Source organism: Megascapheus bottae, chromosome 15 (assembly GCF_031878675.1).
Source record: "Megascapheus bottae isolate mThoBot1 chromosome 15, mThoBot2.hap1, whole genome shotgun sequence".
NCBI classification, from domain to species: domain Eukaryota; kingdom Metazoa; phylum Chordata; class Mammalia; order Rodentia; family Geomyidae; genus Megascapheus; species Megascapheus bottae.
Window position 1 is genome coordinate 52297202 of NC_143523.1, and position 27751 is coordinate 52324952.

Below are 27751 nucleotides of genomic sequence, written 5' to 3' on the forward strand. Positions count from 1 at the left end.
CAGTAGACAGAGCAAATGCATCATATGCATCATATATTGATTTAAAGTAAAGAGCAAAGCTATTTTATACTTATTATTACTGTAAGTTAACATAGATAATTAAGGTCTAGCAACAAGAAAGGAATAAAGAAAAGTGACAAAGGTAGAATCTGAATGATGTAAGAGAAAAGATAATGAAATTTTAATTAAAATAATTTTATAATTAAGAGTAATTTAATTACATTTTTAATGTAATTAAAATTAAAAATTAAAAAATGAAATTATGAGAGGTGACAAAGTATAAAATAAACAGTAAAATAAAAGCAAATTATGGGCCAGGAGTTTGGCCTAGTGGTAGAGTGCTTGCCTAGCATGCACCAACACCCAGGTTTGATTCCTTAGTACCACATAGAAAAAAGTTGGAAGTGGTGCTGAGGCTCAAGTGGTAGAGCTCTAGCCTTGAGAAAGTCCAAGGACAGTGCTTAGGCCCTGAGCTCAAGCCCAGGACTGGACAAACAAACAAACAAACAAAGAAACTATATAGACAGTGAGAAATACAATAATGTTATTTACTAACATTTTTAGGGCTTACTGTGCCCTCAGTAAAGTTTTAATGTATTAAGAATATTCAAAAGTACCAAGACATGTGAAAGGGTATCAATGTATGTGAATTAATGCACCTTCTATCTGGCAAATATCATGTAGCCCTTTTACTAATTACAATAAAAAATTAAAAAAAAGAATATTCAAAAGTCAATGAGATGACAGTATAGATGACTTAACTCTCAATATTATCATAAATATATATCATATTAAAACTATGGCTCTCATATCAAATATGAGAGAATTTTTGAGAAATAACACAATGTTTTCTCTAAGTGGAAAAATTTTCTTATTTTACAATTGCCAAGAATTCTCAATTTCATTTATAAATACAATGCCATTGAAAAACAGAAAAATAGAGAGCACATTGAACAATATATGAATGAGAAGATTCAAAACAATTAAAAAATAAAACTACATAAAATAAATAAGTTAATATAAACTTAAAGAAAAATGTTATGTTATGTTATAAACTTAATTGTGCTGATGCAGAAATAAAGTAAAACAAGAACCCCAAAACAAAATCTTAAGTGAAAAATAATGAAAAATTAAAGATAATTAAAATTAAATTCACGGATTGAAATATCACTATGCATATATTAGCTACTTTAAGAAATGAAATGCATGTCCTTCTCTCATACTGTGTATTATTATAAAAATTCTAGAGGGCTAAGTGCTAGTGGTTCATGCCTGGAATAATATCTACTCAGGAGGCTGAGATTTGAGGACTGTGGTTAAAGCTAGCCCTGTCATGAAAGTCTGTGAGACTCTTCCAATTAACCACCAGAAAATCAGAAGTGGCACTGTGGCTCAACTGGTAGAGAGATATTCTTGAGCTGAAGAGCTCAGGGACAACATCCAGGCCCAGAGTTCAAGCCCCATTATTGCCCCCCAAAAAGTGTTTCATTGACTCAAGCATGTCGGATAAAACAAAAAGAATAAATTTCCATGTTGGGTGTTCCTGTCCATCTTTTCCCTATGCTTGAATTAATAAAACAAGCTTGATAAAAGCAATGGGAAAAACCTCAAAACTTGAGCTATAAATAATTAAAACAATACAACAGTAAGATGTCTTAATATTGAATTATGAAATATGCTTTAAAAGAAAATATGCTTTAGGAAATGTTCTCAATATAAACTACTGGGAGGAAATATTAAAATATTAACAGTGGTTCTTTCAGTACAGAATGATGCTGAGAATTTTCTATATTTTTCAACATGTTCTGTCTTTTACATAAATATCTTTTACTTTTGTTTTCAGGAAATATATATATATACATACATGTATGTATATATATACATATATATATATATATATATACACTTTTCTTTTTTCTGTATATGGGTTGATTCTGGTGTTTGAACTCAGGGCCTGGGTGCTATCCTTTAGCTTTTATTCACTGAAGGCTAGCAAGTGTACTGTGTACACTCTACTCCTAACATCATACTTCCTATTTTCTTGGGGGTTCAATTGTAAGCCAAAATGGTAACCATGCATTGGAGACATAGCTTCACTTACGGTTTTCTGGTGGTTATTAGAGATATGGATCTCAAGGATATTCCTGGACATTCATGACATTCATGGAAACTGCTGGCTTCATACCGCAGTCCTCAGATTGTGAATGATTAGGATTACAGGTATGAACCACTGACACTGACTCTATCATAAACATATTCTGTAGTTAATTTACACAATCAGCTTCAATATTCCTGTAAAAGTACTGCCTTCATTTCATATCCTTACAATCTTAATACATTTTTATGGTATTTTTTTAAGGGACTTGCTTTAGCCTTTGGCATGCCTGTTTGATTTGATTCACTGTGATTTCTGTTCTACTTTTCAGTATTGCAGTTAAATATTTGTTGAGGAAAAGGATACAAAAAGCATAAAAATAGTGTTATATTCTTCCCCCAAGTCTCTTATTTTCCAGAAATTAGGCATCTTTACTCAATAACACCAAGTTACTCTAATGATTTCCCTCTGTACCTACGGACAAATGGAAACCTTTTGATCTGCCATTTTCCAACTCAAAGAGCTGATGCATCTTTTGTCTATTATTTAATGCTTAACAGATAATTCTCAGCACCAAATCATCCACAAAAATCCATTAGCCTCTGGAAAATTGTAGAACTTTATGGACATTTTCAACATCAACACAGACACCATACACATTAGTAGTTAAGAATGGATTTGAAGTGGTTCCAAATATTCCAAGAAAATCACATGGAATGTTGAGTTGGTCAATAGAAATCTATTATGTCATTGATAATGTGGGATCAATTTTTTATTACTATTCCTCAAAATGGAGCAGAAAGGTATATTCATTTCCTCTATTGAAGTGAAGTCTGATTATGGAGAGGGCAGGAAGGTGGGGAACCAATCTAAAGTGTCTTATCAAATATCAGAGCTCTATTGAATAGCCTCCAAACAAGATGGTGCTACTAAATCAACCGTGGTTATCTTAATTATACTGATATATTTTGTGTGCTAGATAGAGCCATGGGATGAACCTATAAGCCCATTGACCTTACCTTAAAACCAATGATGAGCAAGAGTTCCTATGCTGAATGATTTGGAATAGTTCTTCAATGTATATACCCATATGGAAATAACTGTCTGTGTCCATTCCTGCCATAGCCATTTATCAAGTACTCCCTACCAATGAAACAAGTTCTAAGAGCTGGAGATAGAATGGCTGGGAAGAGTACAGACCCGGAAACAGACAAGGTCCTTGTAATGGACTAGAATTTTATGGGGGAGGTAGAAGATAACTTCCCAATGCATTGATACCATTCTGGGTTTTGATTGAAACCCCCTAGAAAAGAGGGAGTATGATGTTAAGAATGGAAATGAAGAGAGCTAGTTTATACACAGTAATAGAAAAAGTCCCACTTGAAGATAATTTCCTCTCTGCTAAAACAGGGTTAAGTAACCAAAAGGAATCACCCAATCAGAGACCTAGGCAAAGTCACCCAGATGGAAAGAAGAGAGAACATGAGGCCTTGGCAGAGGAGGAAATTTGTTATGAGGAAGTAGGAGCAGGAGGCCAGATATCTGCAACGTAATTAACTAGGAAGTGTTGAAGGAAAAAGAAAGGTGGGGCAAGATCTTTAAAGGTCTCATATTAGAGATGATATGAAGGATCCATAGTCATCTAAATGTAAGACACCACTAAAGAGTTTCAAGAAAAGAATGACACCATTCAGATTTTTAAAAACAGATGACACATATGCATATATATAATCCATATGTGAATATATAGAATAAGCACAATGCTTATGGATATATAATGTATGCAATATAAATTATGAATATCAATGAAATGGTCAAAAAGGATGGGGAAAAGACAAGGCTTAAGAGTAATACAGACAGGGTGAGTTTGAGCAGAGTATACATATGCATGTCATAAGTTTCACACTGAAAACCCATATGTGCAATTAATTTACACTGATAATTGAATTTTAAAAGAGGAGCTCAGAAAATGTGAAAGAAAGTAACTTCATTGTAGTAAGACAGGACAGAGAAGAAGCCAATGAAAGAGCACAGGTCAGAGGTGATTGGATGGACATGGTATACATACAACACTACCTAGAGGAAAGAAATGATTCATCTTTTACGTTAACAATAAGATTTGGGTTTCAAATAACTTTGAGTCCTTCCAACTCTAAATTTCTGGTACTTAATCAATTAGGACACTTTAGATACTGTATAATGTATACAAAATTGTGATAATACCTTTGAAAGTGATTTTGCACCATCCATATCTGTCCTAGTACAACAGCCTAAAAATGTTCTGAGAGTTTAAATGGGAGCAAACTATTCAAGACACCATACATCTCTTCTGTCCCACATGGCAGAAAAGAATTTATTTTTAATTGGAATTTGTATGTTATTATTGTCATTTAAATCATGTTTTAATTCATGTCTGTGTGCTGGGTAGCTTATCAGGTGGGATAATGCTAAATTTCTACAATTCATGAAAGGTAGCTGCTAAAATGTGATATAAAACTAATATTAAGGAGCAAAAATGAAGTACATTTCCCTTACTGTTTTAAATAGTGAATATTTTGCAAAGATTTTATTATGATGCTTGAAATGGTGCCCCAACTCTATTAACAATTTGGTAACATTGATCAATAAAATAGAAATGGTCACAAAGTGTTTGGCTTGTGCTTTCTGAGACAACACATGATGTGCATATTGTGTGGTATGATGTGATAGTGGTGGTGGTGGTGGTAATGTGTGTGTGTGTGTATGTGTGTGTGTGTGCATGTGTAGTGTTTAGAAACACATTTGCAGGCTGCAGTGACATGACCTGATATGTTATCTGCTCCTTGCAATGGTTGTCCTATCTTACAGGAATATTCTTATGTCATGAGGCTTCAGAATCATGAAGTGTGGAAAGGTTAGAGCACTAGAAAAATCACACACAAAAGTTCTTAGGAATGTCTTCAGTGCTTTAAGGAAGGAAAAGGAAGCTAGTGACACTGCAGAACAATGTAAATAAACACAAAAAAATACCTACATGCTAGTGGCTCATGCCTGTAATCCTATCTACTCAGCATGCGGAGGTCTAAAAACCATAGTTGAACAGGAAAGTCCCTGAGACTAGTAAAGCCAATTAATCACTGGAAAACAAGAAGTGGTTCTGTGGATCAAAATGGTAGAGTGCTAGCTTTGAGCAAAAAGAGCTCAGGGACAGTGCTCAGACCTTGAGTTCAAGCCCCAAGCTTGACCAAAAGAAGAACCAGCAGCAGAAATATTTAGATTCTGGGAGAGTTCCACAGCAATTGAAGATTCAAGGGACTGTGAAAGTCACTAGAAGGCCTAAGGAATGAAGCAGAGACCTGTTTTAAGATGTCCTTGTCACATCAGAAAATTGTTGTGGCTTTCATAGAAAGAATAGAATGGATTGAACCAAAGTTAGAAAGGTATAGCAAAAAATTATTTTATGATTACAACTGACTTATATTAGATACAGAAATTATGGAAGAAATTGCCAAAGTACGTTTTGCAGACAGAAATAAAAAATATTAGTGAGGTTGATATGAGATGAATAATAAAAAGAAAGTTAACAATTGTATGCATGACTTTGGTGTGGGTGGTAGATATCACTTTATAAGAAAACAAAGATGGAGAAATGGTCTGACAAGAAAAATCAATAGTAATTTATTGTAAAGAGCCTTCAGACCAATAATTCCAAAGAGTTCAGTATTGCTTAAATAGCATTAGGAGAAGTCAGGTTTTGGTATCTGTTGGTGTCAGTGAAGGAAATAAATTTTGTGGTTTAACCAAAGAGTTAGAAAGAGGTAAAGTCAAAATCTAACATTGGAACCTTGACTATGAACCACCCCTGATCAAGAAAATGAACTAAGAAGAAGCAATTCAAGAAGAGAGAAGAGGGGAAAGAAAGAGGCAGATTCACACAGAAAAACAGACACATAGAGGAATCACATGGAGTATGAAGAAAAAGGTGGTGCTGAAAACGATGATAATAACTTACCACACTTACCAAGACATCTTGAGCATTTTCACAGGTTGCATGGCTTGGTGGTCTAATAGTAATCAACAGATCAACAAATGTTCTACCTTCTAAACATTAGCATGTTTCTCAATCATACTTAGTGTGTGTGTTGTACTAAACAAGCGCCTCTGTCCTGAACTGATTTGCCTGTCAGACTTTTAGTCATGGAGAAATCATTTTTTGGGCATCGCACATCATCTGTGTCAGAAAACAAAGGGCAACCTACACCCTAGTTCTTAAAGCTTATGAAGGGGAAATTAACGATAGATGTTATGTTTTACAGGTTTTATATGTGGCTGGGAAATAGCAATGCAGAATTCTTTTGGGTGTTTGGTGAAAAGTACTGATGATTATACATCAACTTCACATACTTTAAATGTATTTTCTCATTTAATCCCACGATAGCAAAATGTTGGTACTTCTATTTGCATTTTTATTCTGTGAGTAAAACTGAAATTTAGAGAGGTTAAGGAACACCAAAAAGAATAGGGTACATATACATTAATGGCTACATCACAAAATGAAGAGTGATTGAATTAATTTTGGTTCTGAATAAAGTATATTAACTGTCTTTCTTAATTATGTAATTAATGGATAATATATCTATATATAATTATGTACATATCATAAAATTTAATGTATAATACAATATAAGATATGGTATGACTATGTATAACAATCCATAATATATAATTACATATCATACTTATAATTAATATACTATATAATTAAATGCTTCCTTCTATATAATTATATATTATATAAATACATGATTGATATATAATATATATGACTAAATACTAATATATAAGTAGTAATTAATATTACATGCACATTATATTATATAATCTGTCATGGTTATATATAATGATTCAGTCTACAGCCTTTAAATATGTGACTCTTTTTTTCCCCTACAATTCATTCTCATATTTTTATATTCTCTTTGTGTGTGTGTATGTGTATTGCCAGTGCTGAGGCTTAAATTCAGGCCATGCATGCTTTTTGCTCAAGGCTCGTGATCTACCACTTTGTTTATAGCTCTACTTCTGGATTTGTTTCCTTATGCACTTTTCTGCCTGGGCTCAAATTGCCATCCTCAGCTCTCAGCATCCTGAGTAATTGGGATTGCAAATGTGCTACCAGCCACCCAACTCACATTTTTTTTTAAAATACCATGCCTTTTTTTTTTTTTTTTTTTTTTATGTACGTGCTACCAAGGAATCGAACCCGGGTCTTCATGCATGGTAGGCAAGCACTTTACCACTAGGCCAAACTCCTGGCCCTAACAGCATAACTTTTTTATTTTCTATAAATATAAACATAGTTAACTCTTGATTTTTCTTGGTGGTACACAGTACCAGGGCAATCCATTGATCAGTTGTCCTGTGTATCTGTGACTTTCCTCCTGTAGGAATGAAATCATGTGACCAAAGGTTTTCCGTAACTCTGGATAAAGTGGAACATCCAATCACTTAAAGTGCAGTTCACTTGTCCAATGTTGAAAAATAGAAAAGGGCAAGTTAGCAAGCTGAAAGAGAACACGTGACAATTCATAACAAAATATATACAGATTAAGTATAGATAAACAAAAATGAAAATATAACTCCAGAAATATGTGCTATTAAAAGAATTTTCTTAGGGGAAAGGCAAGGCCTACTGCTTTATTTTTTAATTTGAAATATTGTGGGCTATTACTTGCCCTTCATAAAAGAGAATGTTAAGATGTCCACTGGGAGTATAAATCTGTATTTTATAAAATATTTTACATTGATTGATATATATCCGAATATATTTACACAAAGAGACAAGTATGCATCTATTTGTCAGATAAAGATAAATGATTTATCTTCTAATTTTTTTTTATAAATGAGTTCAGCTTCAAAAATGTGCAATGTATGTGTTATAATTTGAAAAGTTGACATGGAATTCACTTTCTGGAAAGTGTTATATTCTGGTGAGCTACTATAAACCCAAATAGCCTTTTTGACTTTGGTCTATCAAAATTATATGCCTCAAATAGTATGATTAAATTATTTAATGCTAATACACACTCAAAAGCATAAAATACAAGACGTTATCTCTTTTCAGTAGCTATTATCATTACTATTAATGCATCATAGTTCAATTTGTCAATTTTTGTATTTGCAAGTCCAATTATTTTCTATTAAATTATCCCAATGGGAGTAAAAATTATGCTGTAATATTTTCTCTCTAATAACCTTCTGAGTTGTATTTTCCCTGTAATAACCTGTAATATCAATTCAACAAAAGCTATTAAATTTCAAGTACCTCCTAGCACTTAAAGTCTATGTTCTGTCAAATTCAATAGACATATATATATAATAGTAAAAAAGACAAGCATTGATAATATCTATAAAGATTCCAATAAGTCAAATAAGAATTTTCACTCAGCACCTGAATTTTAGGTGTATAATACCACTCATCTGAAATAATTCACCTGCTGTCATTCGAACCACATTCTTATTGAATCTTCTCATATCATCTTTCACTGTCCTTTGTTTTTCAGAAAGTAAAGAACATTCCCAAGTCCTTTGTAGTATTCATCGATGTATGTATTTATTGCTCTTGCTTTTGGTAGACCACCATGCTTCCAGATTGGTTTTCTGCTAGGTACTTTGGAAATGGACTCTGGTGAAATTTTTGGCCTGAGCTGGCCTTGAACCATGATCCTGTGTATTTCAGCTTTCTAAGTCGATTATGAAGGTGAGACATGAATATCCACCTTCTTTCAATGTGAAATTGTGAGTGTTCTTTTTATATTTTATTGTTGGGATAGCGTATAGAGAGGTTACAGTTACATTCACCAGGTAGTAGATGCATTACTTCTCACACATTGATACCCCTTCTCATGTTTTTGTCCCCCTTTCCCTGCCCCAACCCCTTCCCAATCTTCTTGTTTCCCTTCTTCCCTTGACTATTTCAAATAAATAAATAAACTTATATACAATATACCAGGTAACAAAGTCAGATATTGTAACAATATGTGATTAAACAAAGGGCAACAAAAGAAAAGAGAAAAACATAGTACAATTAAAACAACAATTACACAAGATAAAGCTCTTGTTTCCATATCCTGGAGATCCATTCATTTAGCCTCATCCTATATGACGTTATGAATCTACGTTTTGAGCTACTGTGATCCTCTTTTACGAGAGTCCTAGATGTTTACTAATTATTACAAATGAAGGAAACCATTGAGTCTATGTTCCTTTGGGTCTGGCTTACTTCATTTAATATGATTTTTTTTCCAAATCTTTCCATTTCCTTACGAATGGGACAATGTTATTCTTTCTGATGGCAGCATAGAATTCCATTGTGAGCCAACCCACTCATCACTGGCTTTTCTATTATGATTTTCCCTCAGGTTAACTTAATTATTTTCCGCTTTATTGATTTTCCACATGTTGCCTTGCTGGTTCTGTTGGCACATTTCAGACACAGGGTGTTCAAATTGGCTCATTTTACTTATCTATTATTTTGCAAGTAACAACTAAGTAGTGTCTACAAAGAAAAGGAGGTGAGTTTGCATTTGATATCAGAAATTATTATTCCAAAAGAAATTATTAGGTTGGTACTGTCACAAAAGTTTTCCCATGTAACTATGGCTTTTTTTTAATTCCACCTGTCATTACCTGCTTTCCCACACTCTTTCCATTTCCCTCTGCCCAAATCTCATATGTTTCTCCACTTCATTCTAAAATTGTCTCTTCTATCATAGACTGTCTCTTCAACAATCTAATTTGCTGTTGTTTATTGTGTATTTTCCCTAGATGCATTACCTTTATATTCAAGCTGAAGATCCATTTTCCCCCAGGATGAATCATTGAATTCAACATGATTGATTTTATTTTCTAAATAAATAATTTGACAGTCAATGTTTATTTTAAGTAGACTCTATTTTTTATTATGACATTTTTAATAACAAAGTATTGATTCCCAAGAATACTTCTTCTTTCTTTCTCTTTCTTTCTTTCTTTCTTTCTTTCTTTCTTTCTTTCTTTCTTTCTTTCTTTCTTTCTTTTGTGCCAATTCTGGAGTTTGAACTCAGGACCTAGGTGCTCTCCTTGAGCTCTTGTGCTCAAGGCTGGTATTCTACAACTTGAGCCACAGCTCCAATTCTGGCTTGGTAGTTAAGTGGAGTTAAGACTCTCCTAGACTTTTCTACCCAGGCTGGTTTTCAACCAGGATCCTCAAATCTCAGTCTCCCAAGTATCAAGGATTATAGGCATGAGCCATTCACAGCTGGCACAGGGAATATTTCTTGAGTAAAACTGAAAAATATCATTTACCAACTGGGGAATGTGGAAGCCTCCAGTTGTAAAGATGTGGACCTTTTTGTAAAAAGGCATTTGAAGAACAAGTCAAAGAGTTGTCCACTTTTAGTAGGTATCTAAAAGCAGCAAGCAAGAAATCTGAAAGATGTTCTGGAACTGCAGGAAACACTCTGTCATATCTCCAATGAACTATGAGATATCTCTAACCTTAGATGAGAGAGGGGAATCTATACAGCCATGCTGAACATACAGCCGGTCAGGTAAGGAAATTCACATACAAGGACTTTCTGTAATGTGTGTCTTCTGTCTGACTCTCATCACATATGACCTTGCACTGGCATTAGAGGCACTCATGGATATACACTTTGATGATCAAGGGTATGGAACTCATTACATATCGTATGTCTTCATTTCCTTTCCCTGGCCTTGGTGATGTACTACAAAGCCCTTTTCTGGCTTCATTTCCTTTCTTTTGAACATTTCTCCTTACATTCTAGTTACTCCATTTCCCAAGCATTATGATGTTTGATACCTGAGATTGACACCATTTTCTCCTTCATTCACAACTTCACACATCTCTAGCTTTGATGACTTATCTCTCTTTCTACTGAAGCCTGACCGAATCTTGTCTTCTTTTTACCTTTATTCTGCTTATGAGTCTTTCACAGATATAGGCCCCTAAATCTCTGATGATAGAGAAAGCTCCACCAAAAACTACTGAACCTGAAACTTCAAAGACCCTGAGAGAAATAGGCACATTTTTCCAGATCTGAATAGGGGTAGAATTCTTTGGAGGAAAATAAGGTTATATATGTACATAAACATTCCTGAAAATTTGTCCAAAAGAATCACAAAAAAAGATGCCAACAAATGAAAACAAATAAGTGCCTATGATATCTTTTCTCATTCTAAATAACTTATTTAACACCAATATTTTTTTTGTCAAGGTGCTTTGAAATTACATAAACTTCAGGCCCACTCTAGTTGGATCAGAGCTTGACTATCCCATACATGTTATTCATGAAAGATGTCAAATAGAATTCAGACACACTAAATTAGAGCATCTCTTTCACTTGGAAAGTAAGGTGACTTTGAAGAGCAAAATGAGGAAATTCATATATATTGAAATTAGCTAGAGATGTGCTGCCTAAAAATTTAAAATAGATACCAGCTATAAAGTAGAAACAGGAAATCTTGGGAACTCATTTTTTTCCTTCACAGAACAAAGCCCACATGATTCTCTTTGTATGATTGTATCCTAGTTTCTATATGATTTCCGGTGTAGTTGGTATTTACTAAACTAATCATTTCCTTAGTAAATAACCTAATACTTGAGTGTAAACAATGTGTCAAAAAAAACCCCAAAAAACCTCAGGGTCTTTTTGGGTAAGATGTGTCTCTTGAAGACAGCAGAATGATGGATCTTGCTTTTTGATCCAACTAGATAGTCTGTCATTTAATTGGAGAGTTAAGTTCATTGATATTGAGAGTCAGGATTGAGAAATATTATTAGTTTCTGCCATTTTTAAAAGCTTTCATTAGGGCCTGTGTCTTGACAGTTCTTGTGGTACTTAGATGGTATGATTTTTAGATGCCATTTCTTTCTCTGTATTACATTTGTGTTGGTTTTCTATGTGTAGAACATCTTTGAAAATTTTGTGTAATGTTGGTTTGGTTGCTACATAATGTTGCAGCTTTTCCCTGGAATGGAATATTTTATTGTTCCCTCAGTTATGAATGAGAGCTTAGCTGGTACAGTATTCTTGGTTGGTAGATATTTGACTTAAGGGCATGACATATATCCTTCCAATCTCTTCTTGCTTGCATGGTCTCTGCTTAGAAAACTGTGGTTATTCTGATTGGTTTTCCTTTGTAGGTGATCTCTTCTCCATGGCTGCTTTTAGAATCATTTCTTTGGTCTTTATTGATCCTGTTCGGATTATAATGTGGAGGTGGGATGTCCTTTTCTGGTCAGGTCTGTTTGGGGTTCTAAAAGCTTCTTGTATCTGGATGGGCCTGCCCTTCTGGATATTTGGGAAGTTCTCTGAGATAATTCTTCCCCAGACCCTTCTCAATACCAATTAGCCTTAAATTAGGTTTCCTAATTGTATCTTGGACCTCCTGAAGCGTTTTCTCATACTTCCTAGATTTGAATTGACTTATTTTCTGTTCTTTCTCTATAACAATTAAAGAGAGTCTTCTCTGAAGAAGAAATAAAAATGGCCTATAGACACATGAAGAAATGCTCAACATCTCTGGTCATAAAAGAAATGCAAATCAAAACAACTCTAAGATTCCACTTCACTCCAGTTAGAATGGCCAGGAACAAGAAAACTAATAACAACAGATGCTGGAGGGGATGTGGCCAAGAGGGATCACTACTACACTGTTGGTGGGAGTGCAAACTCGTTCAACCACTATGGAAAGCAGTATGGCAGTGCCTCAAAAGACTAAACATAGAACTCCCCTATGACCCAGCAATTCCACTACTTGGCATTTACACAATTGTCCAGAAACAAGGACATACTAAATCCACTAGCACAACGATGTTCATTGCAGCACTCTTTACCATAGCAAAGATAAGGAACCAACCAAGATGTCCCTCAGTTGATGAGTGGATCAACAAGATGTGGTATTTGTACACAATGGAATTCTATGCTGCTGTCAGAAAGAATGACATCGCCCTATTTGTTAGGAAATGGAAAGACTTAGAAAAAATCATATTAAGTGAAGTAAGCCAGACTCAAAGGAACATAGGCCCAATAGTTGTCCTCATTTGTCATAATCAGTAGAAACCTTGGGCTCTACTAGCAGAGATTTACAATAGAACAAAATCTGGAGACATTAGGCCAAATATTATGACACTAAATGTAAGGACCTCCAGGAGAAGGAAACAAAAGCCACATAATGAGTGATTGTTGTCCTTAATGTACTGTTATCTCTCATCTCTTTTGCTGTCCCTTGGTTGTCTTACATTGTTTTAGGATCTCACTTTGTTATCTGATATATTAGATATACTTGTATTTGGTTATTTGAAATTGGATAGGGAAGGGGGGAAAATGAGGGGTGGGGGTAGGGGGTAGGGAAATGGGGACCAAGACATGAGAAAGAATATCAATGTATGTGAAGTAATGCACCTTCTAGCTGGAGAATATAATGTAATCCTTCTATTAATTACAAAAAAATATATGAAAAAAGGTGTCTCATAGACAAAAACAAAAGTCAGGGTCAAAATATAAACTACATGTGATACAATGTGTAAGATAGGATGTCTCATGGGAGAAGAACTTTCCTTGGCATTAATATAAAAAAGACTCAGGGAGATAAAATCAGAAGAGGTAACAGTGGAACAGGAAAAGACATGAAGGAATTATCTAAATTTTATGTGTGTTTGTTTATATGTGTTTGTTTATGTGTGTTATGTATGTGTTTTATGTATGTTTGTTTTGTGTGTACTCACTTGACCAGTAGGCTACTCCTGTGTTAATTATGGCAATCAGTTCCTATTGCAGTGTTTAGATAATTAATTCTGAACACCACAGTTCCAAAGGGTCAATGAGTAGGACTTCAGTACCTTTTTCTTTCTTTTTTGGGGGGGAGGTGGTGGTGGTGGTAAGTCACGGGGCTTGAACTCTGGGCCTGGGCACTTCCCTGAGCTCTTCGGCTCAAGAACAACATTCCACCACTTTGAATCATAGCACCATTTTCAGTCCTCTGGTGGTTAATTGGAAATAAGAGTCTCACTGACTTTCATACCGAGGCTGGCTTTGAACTGTAATCCTCAGATCTCAACCTTCTGAGTAGCAAGGATTACAGGTATGAGCCACTGTTGTTCAGCTACTTCAGTAGTCTTCACTGCTGAAGGACTAACACAATGGATACAGATCTCCAGATCCTCCCTCCCACATATCTTTTCTTGTCTTTTTAATACATCCATGTGTGGCACACACGTCCACTTCATCACCACGACTGATCACTTTGAACTAACTCGTGCTTTGTGCCACAAGTATCTCTCCATTTAATTAACTACTGCCTTGGTGATGTTAATGATGGGGCTGGTAATTGGTTGGATAGTTGTATCCTAAAATCCATGAGGCTTACTTAGAAGGTATGCTAAGCTTCCCATTGTAAATTTACCTCATCTGCAATGACTAAGAATTTTTGCATAGACCCATTCTTAAACATGTCAGCTTCCATTATATTTGGGATAAGGCAAACCCTCCTATGTCCTTTATGTGTCCTGTCAGATATTTTACACTCACAGCTGTCTATTGTTTGAGCTTTATCATAGACTAGGCTTGATCTCTATGTCCGCATGATAGAATGCCTTCTGATACTGTGTGTTCACTGATAAATGAGTGAAGAATTCATAAGGCCAAAGAGTTTGAATGGAAAGTTTAAATGTCTACCACTATCCATTGAGAGAGACAGGTGACATAATTAAGTCAACTTCAAAACTATAATAAAAGCAATAATAAAGAGTGATCCTTAACTGTGAAGGTCAGACAGGAAGGAAGATGGATAACTGTATGCATGGGTTTTGAAGAGTGTATAGGAATTCATTCTTCATTTCAGGAAGAGCTTGGTGCTTTACATTGCATGCTGCACACATGACTATGGAGAGATGTAAGAAAGGCCTGAACTGCTAGAAAACTATGTATAAGGTAAGTACATGTGTTCATTATGAATAACACTTGAAATTTGTGAATAAATTACATTTTCTTTGCACAGTGCCTATATGATGAAATTATATTGTGTGTGTGTGTGTGTGTGTGTGTGTGTGTGTGTGTGTGTGTGTGTGTACTGGCATGTGAGCTCAGGGCCCTCGTTCTACCTCTTGTCCTTTTCACTCATAATTACTGCTGTGTCAGTTGAGCCATAGCTCCAGTTCTGACTTTTTGCTGGTTAATTGGAAACTTAATTTCCTGCCTGGTTGGCACTGAACTACAGTGCTCAGAAATCAGCCCCATGTGTAACTAGGACTAGAGTTTGGAGACAATAACTTTCAGCTAGAATATCATTTTCTTTAGATAACCTTTAAGATAAAAACATAATTAATAAATCTGAGCCAGATGTTGTATCCATATCGAATCTTAAATTCAGAGGTCAATAATCTTTTCTTACATTGTTTTCATAGTTATTATAAAAGTGAAATAGAGACTGGTTAGAGCTACGTAAGTCAGGTAATAAATACATTTTTTTGGACTGTCACCTTTCCCCTCTTCTTGCCCAGTTTTTCTCTCCCATATGCACCTACACCTACAAGTTGTATTGTTTATTTAATCATTTCTATAGACATAGTGTCTAATGAGTATCACTGCTGCACTTGCTCACTATTTTTCCCTCTATCTCTCTGCGACCCCTTATGTTCTGCTCCCAAAGACAGCTAAACAAACAAAAGAGACAAAAAGAAATGAAAACAAAAATAGCAAGAAAGCAAGAACAAAACAAAACAACAAAAAATATCCTTGTTTCCATTTCCTGGAGTTCATTTTGATAAATATTGTTTTATATGCTCAGATTCACACAGGGATTGTGACTTTTGTTCTTCTTCTAAGCATATCTTCCATTCACCCTCACTGTGGGTGAATGCCTAAGCCAATAATTTTTTTTTTAAACAGAAATAAAGCCATTGAAATTTAGAGCTATGCAGTATAAACAAATAAAACTCATAGCTCTCAGGAAGAAAGATTAGCAGAAAAATCTGATACCCTAACCTGAGATCATATACTATGATTTGCTAAGGTTTGAAGACACGAAGAATAATTTACAGATGATATTATTTTAAAAAATCCAGATAGCTTTTGAAATATCTACCAGAAGGTATTCAGGAAGCTTAATAGAGACTCAGAACTTACATTACAGAGGAGGAAAAAAAGTAACAACCATCATTTCATGTCTCTTTTCTTAAACAGTGCACGTTGTCATTAATTGCTAAATGTCCACCTGACAGATGTGTTCAAGAAACAGCATGTAAGTCTTTAACGTTTCAGAAATCTTTTCTCGTTTTGGGTTGATAACCACTCATCTCCATGAGTAATGCCACATATCACATTGTCTGATTCCAGCCATTAGTAATTCCTCTATGCATTTACATCAAATTCTCTTTTGTAGAAAACCACCCAGAAGGTGGCTGATGAGAAGAATATATTACATATGTAAAAAAAAGAATATATTATATAAGAATCTAGCCCCTTGATATAGACAAGGATGGAAAAAAATTAATATTAAGTTCATCAAAATGTGGGCTCTGGAGAATTAATTTTGAGTTTCTAATCTGCAGGTTGAAGAAATCCAGGTCAAGGGAGCTTAGACTAGGACAAGGAGCAAGCGTATATTTTTCAGGATGAACTTACTATCAGGCAAAGCTCCCACAGTGAACCCTGGGAGTACAATCAGCATACTAACACACACACACACACACACACACACACACACACATTTGTTATAATAATTCCTACATCATCCAGTTGCTGTTTTTTTTTCTGACTTAAATTTTATTTTTTGTTTCAGATAAAACCAGCAGATTATGTAATGGAGATTTCCACTGTGATAGATTCTCAGAGAAAAGGTTCTATAAATATGTATTGACAAAGGATCTGAAATGGGATGTTGTAGGTCTACAAAGTGAAACAAAACATGAAATCATAAAATGTATAGCATGCCAGTATGTGGTGTGGATATTTTTCACCAAACAGCAGTAGACATACCATCTACTAAATCTTGCTTTCTGTGTAATGGCTGTTCTCAACTAAAAAGAAGCAAGGTAGATTTTTGGATACTTAAATAGCAACTAATTATTTACTTACTGTGGAACATAGAAATAGAAAAGGTAAATGTATCATCATAAATCAATAAAATTATATCACTGTTTTATGTTTGTAGGTAACAGTGTTATAATGATGATTAGAACTCATTTTTCATAACATCTAAGTGTGGGCTTGTTAACTAGCTTGTATATAATTTCTCAAAGCCCCTTCCCATAAAGAATGCGAAACAAACATTCAATGAACACTCCTTGGAATGGTGCCAGTCCTCTCCATAGAAAAGTATAATTCAAACTAGCTCTTAGATAATTCAGTTGTTTTTTGGAATTATAATTATCTGTTTAATAAAATTATACATCTAATATAATATAAACATGTAATATAACTATACCCTCCAATAATTTAAAGACAGACAGAGCTGAGATAGGACATTTCTATGCATAACTGAAACTAACCTACCCTCCAAATACTACATTCTATCTCTTTTGATAATTATCTCATCTGAAGGTATACAAAAATTAGTAGTAACTATAAAAGTATCAATTCTACTGTGACCAACAAGGGATCCATAATTGTTTTTATGACATTAAGTGATCTGTCAAAACTGTCACAATCTTAAAATCACAATTCCAGAATCAAGGTAGTCATGCCTAGAACAGATAAATTCCAAGGCTTTCTATCACAAACAAGTGAAAAGCAGATTGATTTCAGACTGTAAGTCTATTCAAGTAACCAAAACACACACACATTTTTCCTTTGTGTATGCTTAGATTTCTTACACAGTTAAACAAACAAACAAACATTCACTTCAAGAGTAAACTCCTGGGGGGAAGTAGGAGAAAAATGGGAGGGGGTGACAATGTTCAACAAGAAATGTACTCACTACCTTACATATGTAACTGTAACCCTCTGTACATCAGCCCAACAAGAAAATAAAATTAAAAAAAAGAATGAACTCCTTAGAAAAAGTCCAAGAGTTGATAATTTCCTACTTATATCAATTTCCAACATATTTAAGCAGGAACGTTTTGCTAATGTGAGCTTGTGAGTCTGCAAGTGTTGAGCTCTAGGTTACATATATATATCCCATGTTGCTTTGCTTCACATCCTCATGCCAGCTTCTTCTTCTTTCAAGCAGTTTGTGAATTTTCAGCTTCCTTTTTGGCTTCTACAAACTTGTGGCAGGCAATTGCTTTGGCAATTTTTACACTAAGCTCCCAAGTAGCTAGCTCATTGCTGAGTTCTTTAGCCTTCTCAACATCCCACTCCTCCACAGCCTGGTCTATCCTCTTCTCCAGACCTGACTTTTCAATTTTGTTTCTTTTTCATGGGAGGTTCAAGTCTATCATTGGCTCCAAAATACTGAGTAATCTCTTTCCATTGGGCTTCATGTATGGAATGTTCACCATGAGATTCTTTTTCATTCTTCAACTTACCTTTTCCAGAGCATTTTCTTCTTCTCCTCAATCTCGAGGGTGAAATTTTCTGTTCAGAATGTTTTTTTATGCAATTCTTGAAATTTGTTCCCCATATTTATGGCAATTCCAGAAGGTCACTCTTCATATGCATTTACCTGGACCTTACACTCAATTTCTGGCCCATCTTCTGGGAAATCTGAGGCATCTGATTTCCTACTGGTCCCATCCTCTTTAACATCTTGTAAGTTAAATTTGAAGTTCTCAGGTTTGACTTCATCTTCAGAATTTGACTCAACATCACTTTCATTTAGGCCAACGGGCAGTAGTCCACTCCACATCCTTTCTTCGACCGGAAAATGTTGCCCGACAGCTATCTTAGCACCTCCAGTTACTGTTGTCCTAATAAGAACTGTTCCTCATAGCCTCCTATGTTGAATCCAAGGTCTTCAGTGGGTGGTGCTATTTTAAGTGGTTCTGAAAACTCTAGTAGATAGAATCTAACCACTGAAAGTAGGTCCCTGAGGGTGTGTCCTCAGGGCTTAGCTGGTCCTTGGCTCCTTCCCATCTCCCTTTTCTGTGCTTTGAGGATGTCATGATGTTTGAACAGCTCTGATTTGTCATGTCTTCTTCACAAGGATGGATGGATATTGGAAACTGGGAGCAAAAATGAGTCCTACCTCCTTTAAGTTGTTTATGTCTCTGGTATTTTGAAGCAACCATAAGAAAAGTCAGTGCTAGAGGTGTGGAAAGGTACCCTAAGAATGTGTGGCAAATGCTATGCATAAACCCTAGTGTCCATTTTCCATTTGCTTGTCATGTTTATTTGATCTTTTGCCTTTCTATGGTCTATAACTAGGTCATTTCTCTCAGTTCAGGGAAGCAATAGCAGAGCTATGCAAACGATAGAAATAATTCCTTGGCCTTTTGTCCCAAAGGCATTCTGAGACATGGAGCAATACCGATCATGTAAGAAGAGATCTGTTCACTGAGGCTGGAGAAGGACTGGAAAGGATCAGGACAGCAAAGAATAAGCAGATACAGAGAGTTTCTTCTTTATTCTAAGTTTATTTGATTTGGGATGTCAACATAACGTAAGTTTTACCTGTTAACACATTTTTAATTACACTGTACAGAATTGCTAGCTACGGGTTAAAGGTTGAACAGTCATTTTTGGGGGAACTTATCTGTCCTGATGAAACATGTTTTTATATACTGTTGACTTTCTATTCTTTTTTCATATATTTTATTGTAATTAATAGAAGGGTTACATTATATTCGCCAGATAGAAGGTGCATTAACTCACATATATTGATACCCTTTCTCATGTCTTGGTCCCCATTTCCTTCTCGCCTACCCCCACCTCTCATCTTGTTTTCCCCCCTTCCCTATAAATTTCTATTCTTTTTTTTTTTGCCAGTCCTGGGCTTGAGCTCAGGGCCTGAGCACTGTCCTTGGACTTTCTCAAGGCTAGAGCTCTACCACTTGAGCCTCAGCACCACTTTCGGCTTTTTTGTATGTATGTGGTACCAAGGAATCGAACCCGGGTCTTTGTGCATGCTAGACAAGCACTTTAACCACTAGGCCAAACTCCCGGCCCTGAATTTCTATTCTTATGAGTGAAAAATATTTCACTGTATCTACTTACTACATTTTCTAGTTCTCTTCCTTGGCCAACTTCTCTAGACTTAGCCTTCATCGTGGTCAGTGTTAGGGCCTGTATGAAATTAGAAGGCACCTACCTGGAGCATCTGAGGCCAGAATAAGGGGACACATGAGAACAAGGTTTCTGGATTTCATTAGTTATCTTTAAGTAATTGTAGTATGTAGTACTTTGTAAGTAGTTCCGTATGACTGGGGTGCAATAAATATGACAGCAGAAACAAAGATTGAAATTGGTAGCATTGTAATGGAGATAGAATCATCAGTGAGAAATCTTGATTTCTCATGCCAGTTTTAATTCCTTTATAAACTCAATCAAGGCCATAAAACAAAACCCAATACTAGTTACTCAGAGGGCTGAGATTTAAGGATCATGGTTCAAAGCTACCCTAGGCAGGAAAGTCTGTGACAGTGTAATCCCCAGTTTACCACCAGAAGTCAGAAATGAAGCTGTGGCTCAAATGGAAGGTAGAAGATTTGCCTTGAGCACAAAAGCTCAGAAACAGTGCCTATGCCCTGAATTCAAGTCCTAGGAAACACACACACACACACACACACACACACACACACACACACACACACAGGTGCATGCACACACACACCGAAACAACAAAACAAACATAGCTAAACTCTTCCTTTTACTGTTTGTGTGGGTATGGCTGTAAGATAGTCACAAAAGGCTAGAACAAAATTGCAATTTTCCAATAAGAAAAATTCATTGCAAAAACTTGCCACATTGTGCCATTAATACTGAAATAATACCACACCACAAACAGAAGAAATAGATAACAAGCCAATGACAAGAATTTGGATTTAGGAAAATCAATGCACCCAGACAGATTCACGAAGTCCACAAAATATGTTTAGGAAAAAATATATAAATAGAGAAAAATAAACTTTAGGAAACTTTAAAAAAGAAAAAAATGTTTGAAGGATAATTGAGGATATTTTGTGATGCAAGGTAATTAGATGATTATGTAGAAGGAACCACTGGAATTTTCACAAATCAACAGCATAACAAACACTGAAATTAAACTCTAGAGAATGATGCTGCATAGAAAATGTTACTTTTTCACAAAATTGTTTTTGAGTAGTTGTACAAAAGGTTTCAATTTAATGTATCTGTTTTCTTTTTTATTATAACTTTGTTATCTTTAAGTTGTTGTACAAAAGAGTTTCAGTTCAACTTGTCAGTTTTTGAGTAAAATTCATCTTGATAAATATTACTTTGAGCTCTAAATTCAAGATTAAATTTAAGCTAAAATAAAACTAAGACAAATGAAAAAGAAGAGAATATAATCTTGCCATTTATCTAATAGCTTACTTGAAAGAGGAGGAGAAGGGAAAGAGAAAACAGCTCAATAAGCGATCAGATTGACAGGACCCAACCATGTCTAGGTTTACTAACTACAGTTATTGTAAAAAATAAATAAATGAATAAAAAGCACACTTGTCTTTCTCACAGTTAAGCATACTGAACCTTTATCCATTCCATCAACAATGACACATTTGTATCCAGGAACCATCATCATGAATTTCTGATCATCTCATATGTTATTGTCTAAATAAATCATCATTAGAAAGAAATTTAGACTCCGTTCAGTGGATATTTTGTGCATAGCTATTTCTATACTACTGGTACATTGTTAAACTGTGGAGTAACAGCAGCTGTCGTGTGACTAATGAAGTAGATTGTGTGCTGTCATAACCTTCAATTGTTTTCCCACTTCTTGTATTTCATTTTGCTGTTGATGACACAAATAGTCCTGTACAGTGAACTCCACAAGTACTACTTTATTTATTACATTTGAAAAAAAAAAACAGCACATTGTTTCTTCGACTCTTATCTCCAATTAACCAGCAAAAGGCAGGAAGTAGAGCTGTAGCTCAAGTGTTAGAATGGTAGCCTACATCGAAAAAGCTAAGAGACAGTGACCAGGCCCTGCATTCAAGCCCTAGTTACCCCACCCCCATGACAAGATTTTATATATATATATATATATATATATATATATATACACACACACAGTACATATGTGGGACTAGGAGTTAGCTCAGTGACAAAGTGCTTGCCTAGCAAGTGCAATGTCCTGTGTTTAATCCCAGTACAGAAAAAAAAAAAAGGCAAGCAAAACAAACAAACAAAAAAGGCACATGTGTTTAACCACATGGTGGTTGTTCACACGTGTAATTCTAGCTACTCAGGAGACTGAGATCTGAGGCTTGAACTTCAGAGCCATCCTGGACAGAAAAATCCTTGAGACTCTTAATTCTAACTACCAAAAGGCTGTAATGGAAGCCATGTTGCCAAAGTGCTAGCATACTAACCTTGAGAAAAATAGCTAAAAATAGCTAAGGGACAGAGCCCAGGCTCTGAGTTCAAGGACTTGTACTGCCATACAATAACTACAAATACACATTCCCCCACACATATACATACTGATATTCACACCCACATATCCTTCCTAAGATAGGAGAGCAAGATAAGAACTTCATTACAGGATTAGGAAAACCAATATAAGTAAGATTACACAAATTCACCTTAGAAACCTCCCTCCCAAGAGAAGCATTACGAAGCCCTGTGATCATTTACTTGAAGGAACAAACTTATCTAACAGATATTTAAGATCTAATATAGCTAGGTATCAGTGGCTCCTGCCTATAATCTTAACTACTCAGGAGGCTGAGATCCAAGGTTCAACACTGGAAGCCAGCATGGGCAGGAGAGACTGTGAGACTTTTCTCCAGTGAACTGCTACAAAACCAAAAGTGGTTCCGTGGAGCAAAATGGTAGAGTGCTAGCCTTAATGAAACATCTCATAGGTAGCATCCAGGCCCTGGGTTCAAGCCCCACAACTGACAATTTTATTTTAAATCTAATATAAAGAATATAGTGTCAGCTATGCAGAAACTTTCTACTTACCGCTCTCCTGGGAAGTTAGAACTTAAATTTTTAAATATTCTGGTGTCCCAGAGGACACATAGAATATTGTGCTCTTCTCATACTAATTCCAAGGTAAAGAGAAAGAAAATCCAATGAACACTTACTGGAACATACAATGGAACCTGGTCATTAACATAAAGAGGCCAAATGAAGCTTATCATAGGAGTGGTGGACAAAGGCTCAGTGGTTATGTATAGATGAGTAAACAAAATAGTATTCCCCGAAGTGAACTCCAAGAAAAGGAAACAAAGGGCATTCTTTAGTTGCTATTGTTGCTGTTTTTATTTTCTTTTCCTTTTGTTGTGTTTATTTGTATTTTGGAGGGGAGGGATACATAAAAGATGGAATAAGGGTAATCAAATACACCAATGACTCTCACTACAGAGTCTATGGAAAATCAACTGTACATCTTGTGAAAGGATAGGAAGGAAATGGGAGAGAGCAACAGATGTAGAGACATGGTTCAAAAAGAGTTTCACTCATTCATTGTCTCGTTCATGCAACTATAACTCCTCTGTGTGTCAACTCTATAATAATAATAAATAAATAAATAAATAAATAAAAGTATTAATGAAACTCCTCTATATGGAAAAGTTTCTAAAAATCAAGGGAATTAACCCAATGTGTTATGGTATAAAATGTTCACATATACTCTGAGTTTTTCTATAAAATATGCATTTTAAAATGATGTTTATTTTACATAGGACCTTTATCCAAGCATATGTTAATTTGTCTAAATAATCAATGAGTTCTTAACGTACAGAAAGAAAACTTGGTGGCAGTGACTCCATTAATTGACACAGAGAATATATTTCTTCAGATGGAGCCATAGCTAGTGTGATTGCTGTGTGTATCATCCTTTCAGATTTCCTGCAAGCTTTTTGTGGTACAATGATAATAGTTCCACAAGGGCTTCTACACATGACTTCTATATTTTTCCTCTTTATGTCTTTAACAGATTGAAAAAAATGTCTTTTACTCTAGCTCCAATTTTATTGACTTTGTGGTAGTTTTCCATGATGCTGAACCCTGCTAATGAAATTTTCAGGTTAGCAATTACAATTTTCACCATGATAATGTCTGCTTCTACTTTTTTCCACTAGAGTATCATTAAACATAGCCTTTGCTTCTTTGCACACACATGTAATAGCTTTCATGAAATTTTGTCAGTTCTACCCAATATGTGAGAACGCAGAGTCAGTATCTTTTGACCCACCCTTATCATTTCAAACACTGTCTTCTGATTTGATATTTTACATCTCATAGTTTTTCTTAAAAGAGAGGCATTTTAGACATCACATATAACAACTCTAAATTCTAAAATGTTTTCCCCTTGTATGGATTCATATTTCAACTTGTTATAGGTTTTTTTTCATTATTTTATGCAATAAGTCTGGGAAGTCTGTTTTCTGCACACTGCTGTGTATTTTAGTTCTGAGTATCAGTGGGCCTCTGACTTTACCTTTATAAGTCTATTATCCTATAAGCCATGATTTTTGGTCTAATTGTAATTGGATAAAGGCTGAGATTAATTTTATTAATTTCAAGCTAATAGGGCTTCTTACAAGTTAAAGGATCTAAATGTCCACTGGGAAGTATATGTAAATATAAGACAATTATAATTGGCTACTTCAACTTCTGATATTTATTCACATTTTAGCTACCTTTGCATGCAGGAGTTTTCTGCAAGCATATGTGGGTGCCTTGGGGGATACCAGGGGTACCAGAGAGTTTAGCAAATTCTCGTGACAGCCTTCCCATCAAAACTACCTATCACAGTGCAACTAATCACTGCTGTTTGTCTCCTTACCTTTGGGTTGCAAGTTATTTAGCCTCCTATTATTTCCACTTGGACAGATTGATACTGCATAGTTACCTCAGTATTTCTCTAAAAGAGAAACAAAGAAAAACATTCTGTATCCTTTCCAGTATACTCTTAAGATTTCATTCACCACAGAGCTAATAAAAACTTGAGAATGAATGAGAGAAGGATTTCAAAAGTCGGTCTATGGGACAATTGACACATTAAAGTTGTTTTTTTCTTTGATAAAAGTACCGCACATTTTTTGAGAAGTGAATTCTTAATTGTTTTATGGTTTTGGTTATCTTATGAGTAGGATCTTCCTTCTTATTAAATACCCCATTATATTTTAACTGTTCAAAATTCCACATGTAGATGCGAAGCATTTTATTACTGCTTGCTCATAAAATTTTATATTTATTAGCCTAAATTCAAACATGACTTTAGAAGGAAGACAACATAAAACCTACTTGAATATCATATATATTTTATTAAGCCATTCATTTTCTCATTTACATTTTTATAAGTATTTTCTTCAGAGATAGGGTATCAGAACTTGCCTTGAACAATAATTTTTTGCTAGTCCATGCTAGAGTTTTCATTACAGACATGTATGTTGCCTAAAATTGAGCATTTGGAACTTTACAAATAAGAATTTTAAGCGCCTACAAAGGCAAAGATAGATTTTTTATTTTACTTTTTATTGTCAGGGTAATGTATAGAGGGGTTACAGTTACATTCGCCATTGTAGGTACATTACTTCTCACATCTTGATATCCCTTCTCATGGTTTTGTCCCCATTCCCCTCTCCCTCCCAATCACCTTGTTCCCCCCCCTTTCCTATTTCAAATAAACAAATAAACATATATACAATATACCAGGTAACAAAGTCAGATGCAGTAACAATATGAGATTAATCAATGGGCAAAAAAAGAGAAAAGAAACAATATAGTATATTAAGAATAACAATCACACAAGATAGAGCTCTTGTTTCCATATCTTAGAGATCCTTTCATTTAGCCTCATCCTATATAACCTTATGTACCTAGATTTTGAGCTATTGCAGTCCTCTGCTAGGAGAGTCCTAGATGTGTACTAATTATTACAAATAAGAGAAACCATTGAGCCTGTTCCTTTGGGTCTGGCTTATTTCACTTAATATGATTTTTTTCCAAGTCTTTCCAATTCTTTACAAATGGGGCGGTTCTTTTTCTGATGGCTGCATAGAATTCAGTTGTATATAAGTACCACATCTTTTTGACCCAATCATCTACTGAGCGGCATCTGGGTTGGTTCCATAGCTTTGCTATGGTAAACAGTGCTGCAATGAACATTAATGTGATAGTGGATTTAGTATGTCATTGTTTCTGGACATTTGGGTAAATGCCAAGGAGTGGAATTGCTGGGTCATAGGGGAAAGAGAGGTGGCAAAGATAGATCATTACATTCAATAAACATGAAAGATTGCTAGAAAATCTTCTACTCATTAAAACACAGAGGTTTTATTAATGTGCATAAAATGTGGGAAATATAAAAAAGGAGAGATTTTTGAATTTCTGTAAGCCAAAGCCAATTTGGAAGGAAAAGCAACCACAAAGCCAATTATACACAAATATTCATTTTCCACTTAACAGCACCAATGTTCACTTCTGCATTTTTGTGTATTTCAGGGGCTGGGATAAAAGTCTGTGAGAAATACTTCCCAGGATTTATTTCCAGGGGAGCTCTAGTTTATATTCTATCAGCAAGAGTAACTGTCAAGAGATTTAGAGAAAGTAATAGTGACAGAATCCTATCATTCTCAGCCACAGGACTTACACTATTGTATATATGAGGATATATATGTTTTTAAGTTCCTCACCACATTCTTCTCTGGGGACCTTCAGCTTTACTATACAAGATCTGCTATTCCTGTAGTGAGTCATATGAGATAATTATTCTTTTTTTCTTTTCTAATTAAGAATTTTATTAGGGTACATTAGTTGTACCTATGGGTTTTGTTTTGACATTTTCACACATGCACATGCTGCATCCAGATCAATCTCTTCCCCCTCTTCCATTTCCTTTATTCCCCCAAACCTTTCTTACATTATTTTTGAACATGTTTCATTGCTCTAATTTCATATAAGTGTATAAAAAATCAATGATGTTCACATTCTCCATCTACCTTTGTGCCTCCTGATGGCATTCAACCCCCTAACAGAGATTCTTTTCCTTTCTTATCATTCATTTTTAGTGTATATTAATGATACATAAATATTTCATTACTCCTGAGCATGTGTCTTAATCAGAATTACCTCCTATACTGTTTTCTCTTTCCCTTTAAATACCTATTGTTAAATAGCTTTCGATGGGATTATCCTTATCACCTTCATTGACTCCATATTATTATCCCTCTAGCATCCTTTGTCTCTTCCCTCACCTTCCAAAATGGTACTGTAATTGCAGTCATATTCTCTGTATGTGCACACATATGAATAAGTCTATGAATAAGTTTTTCATAGGTCCAGTGCTGTGTGAATGAGCCAAAACCTAGAATATTTGACTTCTTGAGCTTGACTTGGCTTATTTTACTCAACTTTATTTTTCTGACTTCCAGAAGAACAGTGCTTACATGTATATGATGTAAATGCAATTTCTTGTATTAAATCACAGAAATGGTTCCCTATGAAATCCTGATTGATGAAATATTAGAAAAGGCACCATACTAATTTACCCACTCTTTCATTTATTCATACATTCATACATTCATTTTTGTAG

The 27751-nt window shown here is 35.1% G+C and overlaps 1 pseudogene; it reads right to left on the reverse strand.

The window, feature by feature from the left end:
- Positions 1-14142: 14142 nt before the first annotated feature.
- On the reverse strand, positions 14143-18925 carry LOC150054351 (protein FAM204A-like; annotated as a pseudogene).
- Between the last annotated feature and the right edge of the window lie 8826 nt (positions 18926-27751).